At 38.6% G+C, this 19,047-nt stretch overlaps 1 protein-coding gene across 1 annotated transcript in view; it reads right to left on the bottom strand.

Moving 5' to 3' along the window:
* Positions 1-19,047, bottom strand: part of LOC139115615 (zinc finger protein 704-like) — a 78,042-nt gene that overhangs the window by 25,695 nt on the left and 33,300 nt on the right. The window lies entirely within an intron of this gene.

Below are 19,047 nucleotides of genomic sequence, written 5' to 3'. Positions count from 1 at the left end.
ATTCATCTGCCATGGATAGGGCCTATCCGGAGGTGTGACCACCACGCCGCGTCACGAGCAGAGTTGCGTAAAATAAAATAGTCAAATCTTTTGTACTGTACGGGCAAGAAAACGAACAAAAAGAGTGAACTCAGCAGTAACGTTTAAACAAAATTTATTCAAAAAAAAAACTAATTGCTAAGTCAGGGATAGAGTACAAGCTTTAAAAGTGTACAGACTACTTATCTCAGCTGGGACGGCAAAGCTCCAGTCTCAGAGTTGTAACAGTCAGTTGAATGAAATGAACAGTCCTTGCAGGCTTGCAAGCTGCACAAAGTCCACAGTATAAATCCAGCGTTGGCAGTGAAGGTCTTGAAAAGTCTTGAGAATGACTACTGCTGGAGTTTAGTAACACACAAGAGACACGATCCAAAAGTCTGACTGGAAGCTGTGCACGTCCTTTTATAAAGGCATATAAGAACAATCTAGAACTTTTATTGACATGCTAATTACTGTTCTAAAATTATCTCCCTTACACAACTAATCAACTTTCCAGAACATTCCAAACATGACTAATTGAATTCAAGGTTGTGAGGTCATCAAGGGCAGTGACCTTGAGAATGTTCTAGACTAATTGAACTCAGGTCATGATGAGTGTGGGGGAAATGACCTACATAACACACCCCCTCTTCAAAAAAAGAAAATTTTTCAAAGAAAAATCTTTCTTTTACAAATGTAATCTTGAAAAGGATTTAAGTACTCAAATTTTGTTTTACTCTAAATAAATTTCTTGAAAGTGAACAACATAAAATTTCTTGAAAGTGAACAACAATAAACTCTAAATACGAGAGAGACAGTCTGCAATTAAATTGTCTCTGCCTTTGATATGTCTAATGTCAAGATTAAACTCCTGTAACATTAAACTCCATCTTAGCAATCTCTGATTTTTGCCTTTAAATTTCTGCAGAAAAACAAGAGGGTTGTGATCAATATAAACCACTATTGGCTGATTTGAAGAAGTAACATAAACTTCAAAATGCTGTAAAGCTAATATCAAAGATAAACACTCTTTTTCAATTGTAGAGTAGTTTCTCTGGGATTTGTTAAATTTGCGTGAAAAATAGCAAACAGGATGATCTACACCATGACTATCCTCTTGCAATAAACAGCACCAGCAGCCGTATCACTAGCATCTACAGCTAATTTGAATGGCAAAGTGAAATCTGGTGCAGACAACACTGGAGCACTTTGCAGTATGGCTTTAAGTGTATCAAATGCCTGTTGGCATTGCTCTGACCAAACAAACTGTTACTTTCTTTTTAAGTAAGTTAGTCAAAGGCTCAGTAATTGTGGAGAAATTTGGACAGAATTTTCTGTAGTAACCAGCCATACCGAGAAAGCGCATCAGTTGTCGTTTGCAGTTTGGTATGGGAAAACTTGAAATGGCACTGATTTTGGCATCAACAGGTTTTACCTCACCCTGTCCTACAGTATGTCCGAGGTAAGTTACCCTTGCCCAACAAACTCAGATTTGGCAAGGTTGACAGTCAACATTGCTTTACTCAGTCTCTCAAAGAACTTCCGCATGAGCTTGATGTGTTCCTCCCAGGTGTCACTATACAGGACGACGTCGTCAACGTAAGCTGCACACCCGTCTGCCCGGATATGACGTCGTTGATCATCCGTTGGAACGTTGCCGGAGAGTTCTTCATTCCGAATGGCATCACCTTGTACTGGAACAATCCGTCTGGTGTAACAAAGGCGGATATTTCACGAGCACGATCCGTCAGAGGGACTTGCCAAAATCCCTTCAGTAGGTCAATTTTGTCACATACTTGGCTTTTCCCACCCAGTAGGTCAAATTTCGTCACATACTTGGCTTTTCCCACTCGGTCGATGCAGTCATCAATCCTCGGGATTGGGAAAGTGTCTGTCTTTGTTAAAGTGTTGACCTTCCTAAAGTCCGTGCACATACGATAACTGTGATCTGATTTGGGAACAAGTATGCACGGCGAACTCCAGTTACTTTTACTGGGTTCAATAAAGTCATTGTCCAGCAGGTATTTGACTTCTTCCTGGAGATATTTGCTTTTGTTGGATTCAGTCTGTATGGATGTTGTTTTACAGGCTTACTGTCCCCAACATCAACGTCGTGATAGATGACGTTTGTCCTCGTTGGAACATCTTGAAACAGGTGTTTATATTCGTGGAGCAGTTCTTTCACCTGTTGTTGTTGTTCTGGCTGGAGGTGTGCCAACTTTGTAGACTCCAGCTTCTCCAGGATTTCTGAGTTCTGAAGCTTGACCGAGCCCAGCTTTGAGTTTAGAGTATTTTCACTCAAGTCAGTTTCAGTATCACTATCTTCATAATGGCCAGAACTGACTGTACTGACAGGCTTTGTTTTAGTAGGATTATCCCTATCCAAATATGGCTTAAGCATATTTATGTGACATAGCTTCTTTTGTTTTCGCCTGTCAGGTGTTATTATGATGTAATTTAAATCACTCAATTTCTTATCAATTAGGTATGGCCCAAAGTAACGAGCATGGAGTGGTTTGCCAGGAATTGGAAGTAGAACAAGAACTTTTTGACCTGGTTCAAACTTCCGTTTTGAGGTGTTTTTATCGTATTTGGTTTTCATTGACTGCTGAGATGACTCAAGATTTTCTCTGGCTAATTCACATGCTTTAGAGAGTTTTGTACGAAAATCTGACACATATTGCAAAATATTCAGACAATCATCATCGTCTGATAGGAATTTCTCTTTAACGAGCTTAAGTGGGCCACGGACTGTATGTCCAAATACAAGCTCAAATGGGCTAAAACCAAGAGACTCTTGAATTGACTCTCTAACAGCAAAGAGCAGAAAATGAATTCCTTCATCCCACTGCTTCTCTGTGTCAAAACAGTAGGTCCTAATCATGTTTTTCAAAGTTTGATGAAATCGCTCAAGAGCACCCTGACTTTCTGGATGATAGGCGGATGACCTATACTGTTTAATGCCTAGCTGATCCATTACTTGTTGAAAAATACCAGACATAAAGTTGGAGCCTTGATCGGACTGGACACATTTAGGGAGGCCAAATAAAGTGAAAATTTGACTAAAGCTCTCACTATAGTCTTTGTCTTTATATTTCTCAGTGGTATGGCTTCTGGGAACCGAGTTGATGTACACATAATTGTCAGCATGTACTCATTTCCTGATCTTGTTTTTGGTAGGGGCCCAACACAGTCTATTAGTATCCTACTAAATGGTTCTTGAAATGCAGGAATTGGCTGTAAAGGGGCCTTTGGAATGGTCTGATTTGGCTTTCCTACCATTTGACATGTGTGACAAGTTTTACAGAAATGTGCTACATCCTGCCTGAGATTAGGCCATAAAAGTGACTGAGAATTTTATGATAAGTTTTCCTGACTCCTAAGTGACCAGCCCAGGGGTTTCATGGGCCAGGCGCAATATTTCAGCACGGTAGGCTTTGGAACCACAATTTGATGTTTTATAGCCCAATCGTCATCAACCAAAACATCTGGAGGTCTCCATTTACGCATGAGAATACCAGATTTTGTATAATAGGAAACAGAGCTATCTGAAGTTTTACCTTCATCATCTACCCTGTCAAACAAACACAAAATATCTGGGTCTTTGTGTTGTTCTGCAATGAGATTTGATCTAGAAAATGTCTGACTTTGGTCAGCAGAAGTTTTACTGGAAGTTTCAAATCCACGAGGGATAACGGAATGATCCGTGTCAAACACCTGACTGAGAAAGGTGTCATTTAAGTCAACATCTGTGACATTATTTTTGAGAGTATTTTGATTCTCGGAAGTTTTCTTTGACATGGCTCGAGTAATGGCACATGAAGGAAATAAATCGGGTATCTCTTGTTCAATTGGCTCTGGATCCTGATCTAAACTAGGATTATCAGTCACAAGTGGATTAGTAATGACCTTGTCCCCAGCAAGGTCGTTTCCAAGAAGAAGGTGAATCCCTTCAAAAGGCAAAAAAGGCCTAATACCTAAAGCCACAGGTCCAGAAACAAAGTCCGAAGACAAATAGACATTATGGAGAGGAACAGGAATGTAGTCATTACAATCTACCCCCTTAATAAGAACTTTAGAACCTGAAAATGACTTTTCAGAAAACGGCAGGGTATCTGCCAACAAAAGAGACTGGGAAGCCCCGGTATCTCTTAAAATTTTGACAGGGTAGCGGAAGAGAAATCACTAGAAAGTGATATAAAACCATATGAATAAATGGCTCGAAAATACCCATAATGCTATCTTGAGAAGAATTGACCTTGACCTCATTAATTGGGGATGAGAGGGGTTTAACCTCAGAAAATGTGTTGCACACATTATTAGACTCTAATTGAGTTGATGAAGAAATAAAGCCGGTTGGCTTAGATCCACTTTGACCACTTTGACCTTCACGTTTTCTTTTCAATTTGAAACACTCTGACATTAAATGGCCGTCTTTCTTACAATAATTACAAGAAAGTGTACCAAACTGTTTGTCAGAAGGAGATTGAGACTTGGGATCTGATGATGTGGGAGTGTTACTTGAACTCTGTGAACTGTTGTCATTTGATTTTCTACTCTCCTTTGAAAAATTCTTGGATGAAAAGGAGGAGTTAAATTTACCTGCATTGTTTCTGTATGAAAAGGACTGGGATGGTTTGCTGAGAAATGAAGATTTGTGGGTCAATGAATAATCATCGGCCAAACGTGCAGCAACCTCCAATGTATCTGCCTTTTGTTCATTGATAAACGTCTTGATGTCACTCCGAATGCACCTTTTAAATTCTTCAATCAAAACAAGCTGTCGTAATTTGTCATAATTCTGACTGACCTTTCAGAAGAACACCAACGATCAAACAGTTGTTCTTTTGTTCGAGCAAATTCAACATAAGTTTGATCCTTCACCTTCTCACAATCCCTAAATTTCTGACGGTAAGCTTCAGGCACCAACTCATAGCCCTTGAGAATTAATTCCTTCACAGAATCATAATTTGAAGCCTGCTCTACTGACAACTGAATGTAAATTTCTCTGGCTTTACCCACCAAAGCACTCTGCAAAAGCATAGACCAGGACTCCTTAGGCCAATTCAGACTCTGAGCAATTTTCTCAAAATGAAGGAAATATTTATCAACATCCTTTTCTTGGAAAGGGGGAACTAACCTGAAATGCTTAGTGATGTCAAACTTGTCTGAAGGGAAGAATTTTCCTGATTGTCCAAGCTCTAAACGTCTCATTTCTAACTGTAGTCGATGTTCTTCCAATTCTCTCTCCTTTTCTCTCTGTCTTTCTTCCATTTGTAATTCTTTGTCTTTCATTTGTAATTCTTTGTCTTTCATTTGTAATTTTCCTGCCTTTCCCTTTCTTCCATTTGCAATTTTTCCTTTTCTAATTCCAATTTCTTAAGCTCCAAATCTGCCTGTATTTCTAATTCTAATTTTTGAGTTCGAAGGAAGACTCAGGCTCATAATCTTTTAAGGCAGACTCCTCAAAATGGCCAGAATTAACTAAATGTTTTGCAATCTTGAACTGAATTTCTCGCTTGCGCATAGATCTTTTGACATCTACTTTAAGGAAATTTGCCAGTGCTATGAGGTTGTCTTTTCTGAGGGAATTAAATGTGTCCTGATCAAGGTCATCCATAAATTCGTCTGGCTTGAATTCCGCCATGATTGAATTTCGCTGAGTTCACAGTATACAGTAGTTTGAAAAGGCTGTCAAAATGTTTCAAACGGCTCAAAATATTCGTCTCCCGGACGAGCCCCCAATTTGTTACGTGCAGAGAAAACGAACAAAAGGGTGAACTCAGCAGTTAACGTTTAAACAAAATTTATTACAAAAAAAAAACTAATTGCTAAGTCAGGGATAGAGTACAAGCTTTAAAAGTGTACAGACTACTTATCTCAGCTGGGACGGCAAAGCTCCAGTCTCAGAGTTGTAACAGTCAGTTGAATGAATGAACAGTCCTTGCAGGCTTGCAGCTGCACAAAGTCCACAGTATAAATCCAGCGTTGACAGTGAAGGTCTTGAAAAGTCTTGAGAATGACTACTGCTGGAGTTTATAGTAACACACAAGAGACACGATCCCAAAAGTCTGACTGGAAGCTGTGCACGTCCCTTTTATAAAGGCATATAAGAACAATCTAGAACTTTTATTGACATGCTAATTACTGTTCTAAATTATCTCCCTTACACAACAATCAACCTTCCAGAACATTCCAAACATGACTAATGAATTCAAGGTTGTGAGGTCATCAAGGGCAGTGACCTTGAGAATGTTCTAGACTAATTGAACCCAGGCCATGATGAGTGTGGGGGAATGACCTACATAACAGTACATTCAGCCAAGATTGCTACAATTCTCGGGGTGAGAGAGAAATGTGTTATTTTGTTTTTCTTTGTTCGTTTTTTTTTCGTTGTTTTTTTTTTGCAAAAAATGTGGAAATGATTCAATAGACACTTTTCACGCTGTTCTGTAAACACATAGTTTATTGCTCTTGTGTAGATTCATAAACCTACTTGACCTGTCGGTTGCATCATACCTTCACGGTTGCATGGACCATGACGACCTTCATCTAGGTATGGTCGTGAAATTTACAGTAAGCCCTTCGTCTCGAAATCAACAAGAATGCTGAACGCAACAACCAGGGTCGATTTCGCTGAAACAGAGACATATTATATTCAACGCCTGGGACTGACCTCATTTACCCCTGCCCTGACAACACACCATAATTCGGATAAAGGAATACCAGACCAGAAAAAAAAAACAGAGTTCACCTTTTACCGAGTGACACTGATATTGGAATTGGACGGAATAGTTCCGTCTCACAGAAAGGAAGTAAATTTACATCACACTGAAGTTTATTACGAGACCCATAGTTATTCTACAAACAAGAGGCAATTCATCGTTGTTGTTGATTAGGAAGGCAGATAAACATTCTCAATTGATGCACCGTAGCACAAATATGAAATTTGAAACAAATATACATATGCTTCGTGAAATGTTCAGAAAATATTTTGCCGTTTTTAGTTTTTCACTAAAATATCATTAAAGCGGATGGATGGGGGGGCGTCACGCACACTCTACTCGCAGACGTCGCGCCTTACCCGGTGAGATGCAGGGAACACGCAGCCCAGTGGCCGTGTCGACAAGTCAAATTGATTTAGACCCCCCGCTAGGACTTGGTGACAGCTCCTAAAATCGCCCCGGGGAAATAATCACCAATCGGATGTTTTGTTACGTTGGAGTAAAATACTACTGCTGACCAAGTGTTTTTTGCTTCAATACTATTTGTATGCTGGGTGTGAGAGGTGAAAAAATTTGTTTCCACAACATAATTTAGCGTTCTTATTACCTTTGAATATCGTGAAGCATGTAAAAATAGCTATAGAGTTCTGGTTGGTCGGTGTGTTTTCTTCACTGAACGATTATGTAACGTTCTCCCTAGAACTGAGTATTACATAAGCAGGAATTACGGCAATATAACGATTTCCCGGCAGCGAGGAATGTTCGTATTTAAATATCACTTTCCCTCATGGCGGCCCGGGGAAAAATGTTGGCCAGACCAGTTATTCGTTGGACATGTCTCCACTTTTTTCACCAAGGAAAGGAATCTTTTCTTTCAATGGCTATCAATCTGCACTGAGTCACATAAACCGGCGTTTTACAGGCGACCTAGATAACTGCAAGCCGTTACCCAATATGGCGTAACAGTATACTAGAGTTGTTTATTTACATAAAACTGTCACTGTGCGAAGATACCAACATGATTTATTGATATTTGGAGGGTTCTCCATTTTCTTGAAGTTATCGTCAAGGGATTTGTCGCTAGTCGTGAATTTATTCACCTCCGGGTCGTTGTCTCGAGTCCGTTTCTCCGCAGACGCAACAATATTAAGAACGATCTTTCACAGGAGCGTTCAAAAATTTTAATAATATGGCAAAAATAATATTGAATTTAGGTAATGATTCCACTGATCGCTGCTGTGTAGTTTTTGATTTTAGAAGAAGGTCAGAAATTGCCCCACAATTTCTTAAAATGTCCACCCTGTCGTCGATATCCGCTATGTACAACATGTTTCCGAACCATGGCTTATTTGCGTAGCGAACGTCCGTACAGAAAGGGGAAAACAAATATTTGCACATGCGGTATTGACTGATCAAGGCTATATAGTATAGGATATAAAAGCACTCTCATGCATTTGCCTTCTTCTAAGATTTCTTCGGGAACACGTAGCGTTGTGTGACGTGACGTTGAATTGCAATTGAACACAACAATTATATTTATTTGATCTGCTATTCCAAGACTATACTATGCACTATGACCGATTAATTTCATAACGTATTGTTTGCCCTGTCTTGTATTTTTGTCTTTCATAATGCTTTTAAAAATGGCAATTTTTTTTTCGAATTTTAGCTGTCATTTGCTCTAAATTAAAGTGGTAATGATAATAGTTTTCCAGGAAGGAGTTCGAGAAGATGGGGAATTTCAGCGTACAACGTATATTATACCTGGATGACGGTAGACGTTTACACAGCGTCTTTTGGTGATAGCTCAGTCCTTTCACCGTTTGGCCTAAATCTACATTAAAGTCATAGTCTTCGTGACAAAATTTGTTTCATACTAGTCTCCCTATATTTTTATACTGACTCGTTCGTCCTGTAGCCGATTGTACGAGATGGAAGAGTCGGTATGTATTCTTGACATGGTACGTTCTGTTTGCGTACCTATATCTAACTCACACCTTGCAAAACTTTGTTTTCAATTGAGTTTTAAAAGCATTTGAAACAATTTAATTTCTGTTTAATCTCATCAGGAACACGCCTCTTTAATTTGAAATGATAAAATTATATTTTTATGTGTATAAGCTTACCATGATATGATATGAAATGATGTAATTAGATATGATATTGTAAGACCAGTATAAAAGTCATAATACGAGTAGTTTAATATGAAATATTAAGAATATAGTAGCATATAGGAATATTATGAGATGAGATGAGATGAGATGAGATGAGATGAGATGAGATGATATGATATGATATGATGCGATAGAAATCAGATTATATCGTGCGACTATAACGCATAGTATCTATAATTGGCATACACAGTTGATTAAACCTATCACTCAGTGTTGTTGGTTCGATGAATCACATGATACGACATGATGCGATATGATATGGTATTTCATGATGTTATATGTCATTGCATGATACGAAATGATATAGTATGTATATGATACTACACGGCATGATAGGATAGGATAGGATAGGATATGATATGATATGATATGATATGATATGATATGATATGAGAAGACTTACTTCCCGTTGACTTTCTGTCATTTGACATTCAAAATTGAGCGACAGCAATATTTTCGCCATCTCTTTGATATTGATTTGTTTCGCTGATAAGGAAATTAATATACAATAGTAGTTCTGTAACATTATTGCTGGCACTACGGTAGTAGCATCAACACCGATAAGAAGCAATCTGAGCGCACGTACGCGTCGCGTAAATTACACGATAAACTTACACAATATTTGACCTTGACGTTCCTATAAAAGACAATTATTCTGGTTTACAGAGCCTTGGTACAAAATGCATGCTTGACTGTGTGAGCGCGCATATAATATTTTCGCGATACTGTGATTACTTCATAGTCGGTTCCTATTCATTTCATTCCACGGCAGTGGCAATGCTCAAATCTTCGAAAACATCAGTTAATCACAATCTTCTTTGAACCAGAGTTCATCCGCACATCTTCACCTAATTTCGTCGACTTCATACGGAAGCGCACATCGACAAATTATAGTTTTTCAAGACAGCCTCACGATACAAAACATGCAATTCAATGGCGCAATTGAACAGTCCGTGGTCTGAAAAGATGACAAAGAGATATAGAGAGATGTTTATCTGCAAAACGAAGGCGCCGAAGAAAATTCAAACGTATTGAAAAATAAAGTGGACGCGACAAGGCAATGGGATGATTAATTCAAACCAGGAATGAAAGCGAACATTCACTCGCTTGGACTCGTATCAAATGTTTTTTGTTTTTTTCCTGGCGAGTTTTAAAATATCTAAATCAATGTCATTGTCAGTGTACCCGAATTGTTTCAGGAGTGTGCAAGATAAAAACGTTTCAAACTGAAGACCGCGATTTGACACAAAGAAGTAAATGAACTGAGAAAATGCGATAGTCGCCGGCAGCCAACGCACGCTCGATGGCGCATCGAACCCAGATTGGTAATCCGGTGTATTGTCCTGTGCATGCAAAACATATCAGAGGTTGCGATGCCGGGAAAACTACTTCAGAAGGCAAGGAGCAACGCTCTGGGAGCGATCATGAATAAGAAAGTAGCGGTAATTGGCCGACATGTCACACTTTATTAGCAAAGTATATCAGAATGAGCGAAGAAGCAGAAATGACTTCATATTGCGAATTGACAGCTAGACTGAGCGACTGAAACATCTGCATCTATATGCTTATCCGGGGTCGATAACCGAGAGGGCAGTACAGTGGTCAACAACATTCTACGCATGGACGGTATAAACGCTCTTTGGAAGTTTGCAATGCCAGGGTACGCGGTTAAAATATGTCAACTAGTATGGTTTGCACTCTTACCCGACTTTAACCGCAAAGAGGTCGGGCAAAGCGCGACGGCAAAGTGACTTGGGAGTAAATTCGTAGATCCTTCCACGCTTTAAGAACAGCTGTGAATGAGCTGAAGTTGCTCCGAGGTATCAATTAGGAATTAAGCTCTATGAATTACAAACCAACATTTGGTGGGTCTGAGTATTAATAAAGCACCCACTGCCTCCTATAACAGGTGGCCAAACTTTGAAAAGTCATCAATTACCGTTCTTTTTAATACAAGAGCGCTCATGGAAAACACAAAAGTGCAGGGGCAACAAACGCATGATACAAACAATACGTAAACGCACGAGGACTCGACTCGTACAGTACAACTAAATATCAATATATATATATTAGTATATATATATATATATATATATATATATATATATATATATATATATATATATAACATATATATATAACACACCAACACACACACACACATATATATATAATTGTTTTTAATATTTATTATATGTACGTATGCATCGCGTAATACACATAAGTCTGTACATATATCATGTTTGTAACTATATATATATATATATATATATATATATATATATATATATATATATATATATATGTATATATGTGTGTGTTAATGGTTACATCAATATATACATATATCAATTATCAAAATATACAATATAATATATATATATAATATATATATATATGTGTGTGTGTGTGTGTGTTAATGGTTACATCAATATATACATATATCAATTATCAAAATATACAATATGCATTATATATATATATATATATATATATATATATATATACATATATATATATATATTGTATGTTGCATTTTAATATGTAGTACATGTTTATGTGATGTGTCATAGAATGCGAAACACATTCATCGATAATGTATAAATATGTGTTTATGTATGAATGAATATACGTTTCAAAAATTTTGCAATTCGACAGAATAAAGCAACATTTTTACCTTTACTTCCATGAGAAAGCTAAGAATATAAATACGCAAACATTTAAAAATTAACAATTTGGTATTTGATTGATAATCATTTGTTATTCAGTGGAATTAATATAGGGAAAGTGGCATTCAAATATCAACGCCTCTAGTCTACTGATTTGTAGATGACGGTCTCATAAATATCAAACGATGCACTATAATGATTAGAGCAATTCGCTACATGAGAGTGGGAGAGTGAATGACCTCGTGGTCGTTGAGTGTTTAGGGTAGTCACTGTGCACACTGCTGTATTGTATAACTTTGCTTCGTAGCGGAAGCTCTCCTATCGATAATCCAAGTAGTCGCATGAGATAGCGACACTTGGCAAAAGCATATGAAATTTGCGTTTTGAAATTTTGCTATTAAACACATTTGGTGTTTCCAAAACACACCCTCCCTCCTCTTTCTCCCTCCCCTCCCCCCCTCTCTCTCTCTCTCTCTCGCGCGCTCTCACATAGACACACACGCACACAGACACACAGACACACAGACTCCCACACACATCACACATAGACACACACGCACATATATTATATTATATATATATGTATATATATATATATTATATATATATATATATATATATATATATATATATATCAGTGATATAATATCTTAGTATATGATTTTGTACTCATAGGATTGTGCATGTATCCGCTATTTTCGATTTTATTTCAGACATAAAGGTCATGTTCAATTTCAAGCGCTCAGGTACAGTGTTAATTTTAACGGGCTATCGATTTGAAGATAACACTTAGATTTACCTCCCTCTTCCCGATTTTATCTACATTATTTGCTGAATTCAATTAAGAGCTATCGTTTCAAAACATACGTTAATGTGCTTGGACGGTAGCGATGGCAATTATTTCTCAAATTTTGTAAATTGCAGATTTTTGTTTTGAAAATTGCATGTATGTCTCCTTTTGTCTAAATGTCAATTCTCATAGATGTCTGTTTGTCAGAAGAGGTATAAAAATTGGGTATCTTGAGATTACATAATTTTGCAATGTGGCATTTTTGAGTGAAAAACCGTTTCGTCATGCTATTTAAGTCACCAAAGAGGAACTGCAATTGCAATGACTTCCTCATGGTAAAATTAAGTGCCCGCCATTATCTGTCGATAATAACTTACATTTAGCTCAGTATGCTTCACGTTCGTCTTTTGAAAGGACAAATATATTCCAAAACACGGGAACACTCTTCAAAGCTCCTCACTCAATGAAATTCTTTAAAGAACTCTGCGCACATTTGAATTTTCGCTCCCACATCGCACGGGCATCGCACTTGTTTTTGCAGGACAGCATTTCCCAGTCTTTTGGGGGTGCACAATATCGAACTTTTAAAGTCTCCGCTCACAAGCAAATTCAGTGAGACTTTGATAAGAGTTCATGGCGTTACACCATGCAAATTGACCACATTCTCGTCAACTACCGTGTAATGGACGCAGTACGTGAGAAAAAAAGTAACTACCCCTCCCCCTCCACCAAAAAGGTCATCGTTCACCAGACTGTAGAGGAAAGTATATGTGAAAGTATTCCAATGATAGGACAAATTATTGCAACGCGTCCCCTTCCAACCGAAAGGTACGTTGGAGGAAGGATTCTTCCTTTTGTTTGTTTGTTTGTTTGTTTGTTTGTTTGTTTGTTTGTTTGTTTGTTTGTTTGTTTGTTTGTTGTTGTTGTTATTTGCTCGCAAGTGTCGGTAGACATTTTACTATTATGATTTAAGTTTCATAGAAATAGTACACGTCTGCTCTGAAACGCGTTCTCGACTTCGGCCTGACATTCAACGTTGTCCTGTACCCGTTGTTGTGGCATTGCGTCGTATCGTGTACCTGAAATTGCTGAAAGAAATTTGTAGGCAACCGGTTTGGTTGTGGGTAATGTGCTGAAATGTTCATTGAGTGTTCGAGATCCCACGCCATGCAAACAGTGATGGAAAAAGCCCCAGGGTTGAAACATATATGACTACAAATGTGCCCTGCCACTTTGAGATGTGGTGGGGTCTAGATTTTTGTTGTTGAGAGATTTGATTCATATCCTACGATAATAACGATGTGCCCCGGACCACTAGCTCAACCGAGGAACTCAAAGCTCAAGGCTTGGTTCCCGACCCCGAAGGCTGCGAACGCCATCCCTCGGAGAGAGACCGTGCCGCAAATCATACGCATCGAAACTAACTGTGCATGGATAAATCGGAAAACGCCTGTTCACCCTTGCTTTCTTAAGTGTCGATTTGCACCCAAATGAGGTAAAATTTTAAAGGAAATGGTAAGAAAATGTCGGTGCACGACAGAGTGTTGATAAATTTCAATCTCAAGCAAATACACGAGCAACGGTGCGAACGATAAAGAATATGCATTATGGTTCGCTTCACATTTTCAGTGTTTCGGTGTAATTGATGTGTTCTGACGAACGTTTTATCAAAATGTTGAGGTGCAGTATAAAATTTAAGGGCAGCAATTTGATAGGAAAGTCGAAAATGACTTAAATATAGAAAGCATTTTTGCCTCCTTCGGGAAAAATAATCACATTATTTCAATTTTGTTCAGCAGACCATAGGCCTAATACCTTCATATATGTGCAAATTTTACACTGGCCTGGAGATTTCCATCGAAAAATATGTGCATACGTGGCGGTTTTGAAAGATTGGGTCACTGTTTAAACTGTGATCTGCGCTCCATATTATAACAATCGATTGTACCGCTGCGATGAATTTCACAACAGTCATGTGTGCGTACGCATATTTTAAGAAACACGGTGTCCATGTCATTCTGGTAGGTTGATGAACTACTATAAGAGCAATGACCTTCATCCAAGCATTCATTGAAACATCAGCTTTTGTTTTCGTACCATCTACTGTTCTCTCTCTCTCTCTCTCTCTCTCTCTCTCTCTCTCTCTCTCTCTCTCTCTCTCAATACTCGTGATTGAACTTGGCGTTTTCTCTTATGTGGTGAAAATAATTCCGATTCCATGCAGCTTAAAATATGAAAATGGAATTTTTCGTGAAGGCGAGCAATTGTCATAAAACACCATGTTATAAACGACAAAAAACGGAATTGTCTTTACTTCTTGCGATTTTACGAGGACGAAATCTTACATTTTCGCACACATATTATTCATTCGAACGATCTCTTCGCATTTGCTTTAAAAAATGGTGTACTCCCATAATTTTGCTGTAACGCGGCTTTGTCGTATAGTACTAGGGGAGAGGTACTTGGCCAAGTTTAGAATCGAGCCATTCTTGCAATAATTTCCCTCCGATGCAATCACGTGACGACGCCAGAGTCGAAACCATGCGTTTATACGTTTCTTTTTTTCAAATCATAGACCCCGCGGAAAGACGTTCCGTAACGCTGCCTTCATCATAACAGCACGTTAACAAACCAAATTTGGCGATAGTGGATTTCCTCTTTTTTTGAGACATAGGTTCAGAGTACGAAAGGTCTGTGACTTTTTTCCGCTCGACTTGTGCTGTCATAGTTACGTGGTGACATATTGCAACGCAGCACAAGACAAACGGGCTATTCAATTCCCTGGCAACTGCGTGTGGTGAAATGTACACCGAATGTTAGACTTGACGCTATGCAAAGAGCAAAGAGGCCAATAGAATCGCTTTCTTTTCCAACACCTGAGGAGGGAGACTGCGCGAAGTTTATCAAAATGTAGTGATGAGAATTATCTTATACTTCCTCAGAACATGGCACTATGCCAGATTGAAATTTATCGATTCGACACGGAGGACGATGGCACGTTACGGGAATATAAATGAAAGTATAAGTTTGATACCAGCCTGCGGGTCATTTCAGCCAGGGTTTGAACCCGGCGACAATGAAATCGTCTCAATTCTGTAAATGTTACGTATTTCTGTTATGACAGAATTGGATACGATAGGATAGGATATGACGTGACCTAACATATTAACATATTAAATCATATCATATCATATCATATATTTTGATATCACATCTTGTAACATGTATCGTAAGTGGTCACAATAAATCGTATCGTATAGCATCTTATTAAATTGTCACATCACAGCACATGACACCACATCACAGCATATCACATCACATCACAGCACATGATATCAAATCACAGTACATCTCATCACATCATATCACATCACATCACATCACAACAAATGACACCACATTACAGCATATCGCATCACATCACAGCACATGACACCACATCACATCACATCACATCACATCACATCACATCACAGCACAGCACATGGAATGACATCACATCACATCACATCACAGCACATCACAGCACAGCACATGACACCACATCACAGCACATGACACCACATCACAGCACATGACACCACATCACATCACATCACATCATATCACACCATATCATATCACATCATATCATATCATATCATATCATATCATATCTTATCATATCATATTTCACTTTCTCGCTGTTTTGTAATGGTTGAACCACAGTCCCCAGAGGAACTGTGGTTAAACTTACAGTTTAGTTACTGATATACAGGTTATTTTGCGCAACGAACAATTGAAGAAAGGAAAGCGTCGAAAATTTTTGACGGAATGTACGATTTCCACGGCAAAACTTGCAGACAGCAAAACAGTTATTTCTGTCGTATGCAGCTGCCGCGGCCGACCAATGTCCCAAGGTATATCAGAGGCCATTCGATAATTGCAAATTTCTCCCGTGGATTCGCTCTGTCAAAGATTCTCTATGCTAGACCTCTTGGACTTATTCTTTTAAAAATCTTATAAGTTCGCGTAACCTAATAAGTTTGGCATTGGTACATTTGCAAGTTCTATCACAGGTGCCTTGAACTGCTAATGTGGTATACCCTTCTCTCTGTGTATACCACACCAGACACCTGTGACTTACCGTTTGACGCACATTTCTGGGCATGCGTAGGGTAACCCAAGAGCAGCGCGACTAGACCCGCAACGCCTTATCTCACTTTCACTGTGTTTTATCATCTTGGGAAAAATGCTGTCGGTCGGAGCAACGGACCGTTTGCAAACTTTGTCCCCATAACGGAAGTCAATTTTTGACCTCGCAACTCTTGCAATCTAGTCTTTCTCGAGGGTATGGGGGCAACATATTGCCACAGTGCCGACACCGGGCTGACACTGTGACGTAATGTACAGTGCTATTCATGGTCCCTCAACTGTATCTATTAATCTACAGTTACGACCTTGCGCGCTGAACTAGGCTATGGCTACTCAGCGGTTTGCGACTGTAGGTCAAACAATCTAGCGGTTTTGTGGTGTTTACATTGCGTGGTTCCGGCGTCTTATCTCGACGGTAAATGACCGGTCATCATACTTCGCCGGTTTTTAGGCCATACTTTATCTCTGTTTACTCTGCGATTCCGATCACACCACTGAATTTGGTTGTAAATCCACCGTACAACACGCGAGATCACTCTTGCTGGGAACCGTTAGTTGTAACAAGAGATTTAATAGGGCGGTTCAATTTTCACGGGAACTCGCGATTTCTCCCAGAACCAAATTAAACGAACGTTTATACCCCTCGGAGCCGACGTTCGGGAATGAAATTCGACAAGTCACGATTCCTAGTGGAAATTTAGTTATCTTCAACCAAGTCATTTACCAAAAGCCCTCCTGGCATTTGACGTAGATAACGTCTTTGCTTACGTGAATTTTGGCGCAAACTTAGGAAGCAAAGAGCATTTCTGTCTGGGATGGTGAAAATATACTGAGCTGACGAGTTACGATTTGACTGAACCTATTGGCTGTATTTAATGGTTTGAGATTTAACCGCTGACTCTGAAGTATTTTTTCCCATTGACAGTGGCCTGGGACTGTGGTACCCTACTAAAATAAAATATTTTTTTTTAAAAGTCAACTCCCATGATGCCTTCTGTGTTTTACTTGGAACTTTGCCAGCCCAAACAATGAGCGTAAACCCGTACGCGCGCTTTCAATACTTTGAAAGACCTCCATTCTTCACCTCAATCGTTTGTATATCGCTTATCATCGCTTTCTTACATTTCAGCCTATTTAATTAAATATCGCCATCAGTACAGCCCCTTCCAGGGTGGCAAACCATTGCGTAATCAGCATCAAGGTTAGTCTCTAAAGTTTGACGAACTCTCGTGCAACGGTTGTTGGCCCCTGGATGCGACGTCACTGGGACTGTTCGTTCAAGTACGTATACAAATACATGTATATTGTGCCGGCCGGCGGCGGGCATTTTTTCGCCCCCCCCCCCCCTCCCGATAAATTACAATTGCACGAGCCAGAAATCGTTATGAAGTTGCTTGTGCAACGGAAGATATTCGCTATTAATTGTTTTATTCCATATGAAGTGTATTCTCAAAGTTATCTGACGTGGTACCGGCGTGGATCCCGTCCTGTTGTTTTGAACACAACATGAAACTACACAAGGCGCTGAGCTCCAGGGCTCTCGAAATAAAGATTCGGTGCTTTCAGCTCCTTATTTAATTGGTTATTACCAGACCCAATCATAATTTTGCGATGAAATAGTTGTTTTGGTATCAAGATTTGGTAGAAAGGTTCAAGGTTGACAACGGTAGAATGGCCGGCGGCCATCGATTACGCGAATGCAAGATTCACGAAGCTGTAGGCCTAGATTTTTATCTTGGGATTTAACACAGTGTTTACATCTTGCAGGCTTCGTTGTTCAAATGTTATTAGAATCAGTTTAGACTCCCGGACATAATCTGCTGGTTTGATCTTGTAGACTCACAGTAATGAGAGGGGACTATGGCCATGGCCTTCATTCAAACTGTGGAAATCAGAATACCTTTACCTTTCAAATTTTATGGCAACAAACCGTCTTATGATGATTGTGGTGGTGATGATGTTGATGATGATGATGATGACGACGATGATGATGATGATGACAATGATGATAATAATAGTGATTATAATATCAACAGAACGATAAAATGAGTAACATTTGAAAGGGAATTTTAAAATGCTCATTTTGAGCATGGTTATTAATACTACAAATAACAAATGCTCTCGTTAAACATTTGAAAGAACGAAATACATATAATATAATATAATATAATATAATATGATATAATATAATATAATATAATATAATATAATATAATATAATATAATATAATATAATATAATATAATATAATATAATATAATATAATATAATATAATATAATATAATATAATATGTAAGACGTGTAGTAAGTTATATTTTTCGAAAAGTCTTTCCATTTAAAGTATGAAATTGCAGTAATTTATTATAGTTCCAACTCGAGATCGATGATTTTTCGAAACCTAACAGAGCCGCGTTAACCCTTTGAGCGCCAAAGTCAATTTATGTAAATGTACCCCTATCAATTTTTTCAGATTTTTGCCAACATTTTTGATTAAAAAATGAAGTCACTGAAATGTGATGTCCATATGATCCAAAAT

This window comes from Ptychodera flava, chromosome 17 (assembly GCF_041260155.1).
Source record: "Ptychodera flava strain L36383 chromosome 17, AS_Pfla_20210202, whole genome shotgun sequence".
Classification (NCBI taxonomy): Eukaryota; Metazoa; Hemichordata; class Enteropneusta; family Ptychoderidae; genus Ptychodera; species Ptychodera flava.
This window is presented reverse-complemented; position numbering and strand designations above follow the sequence as displayed.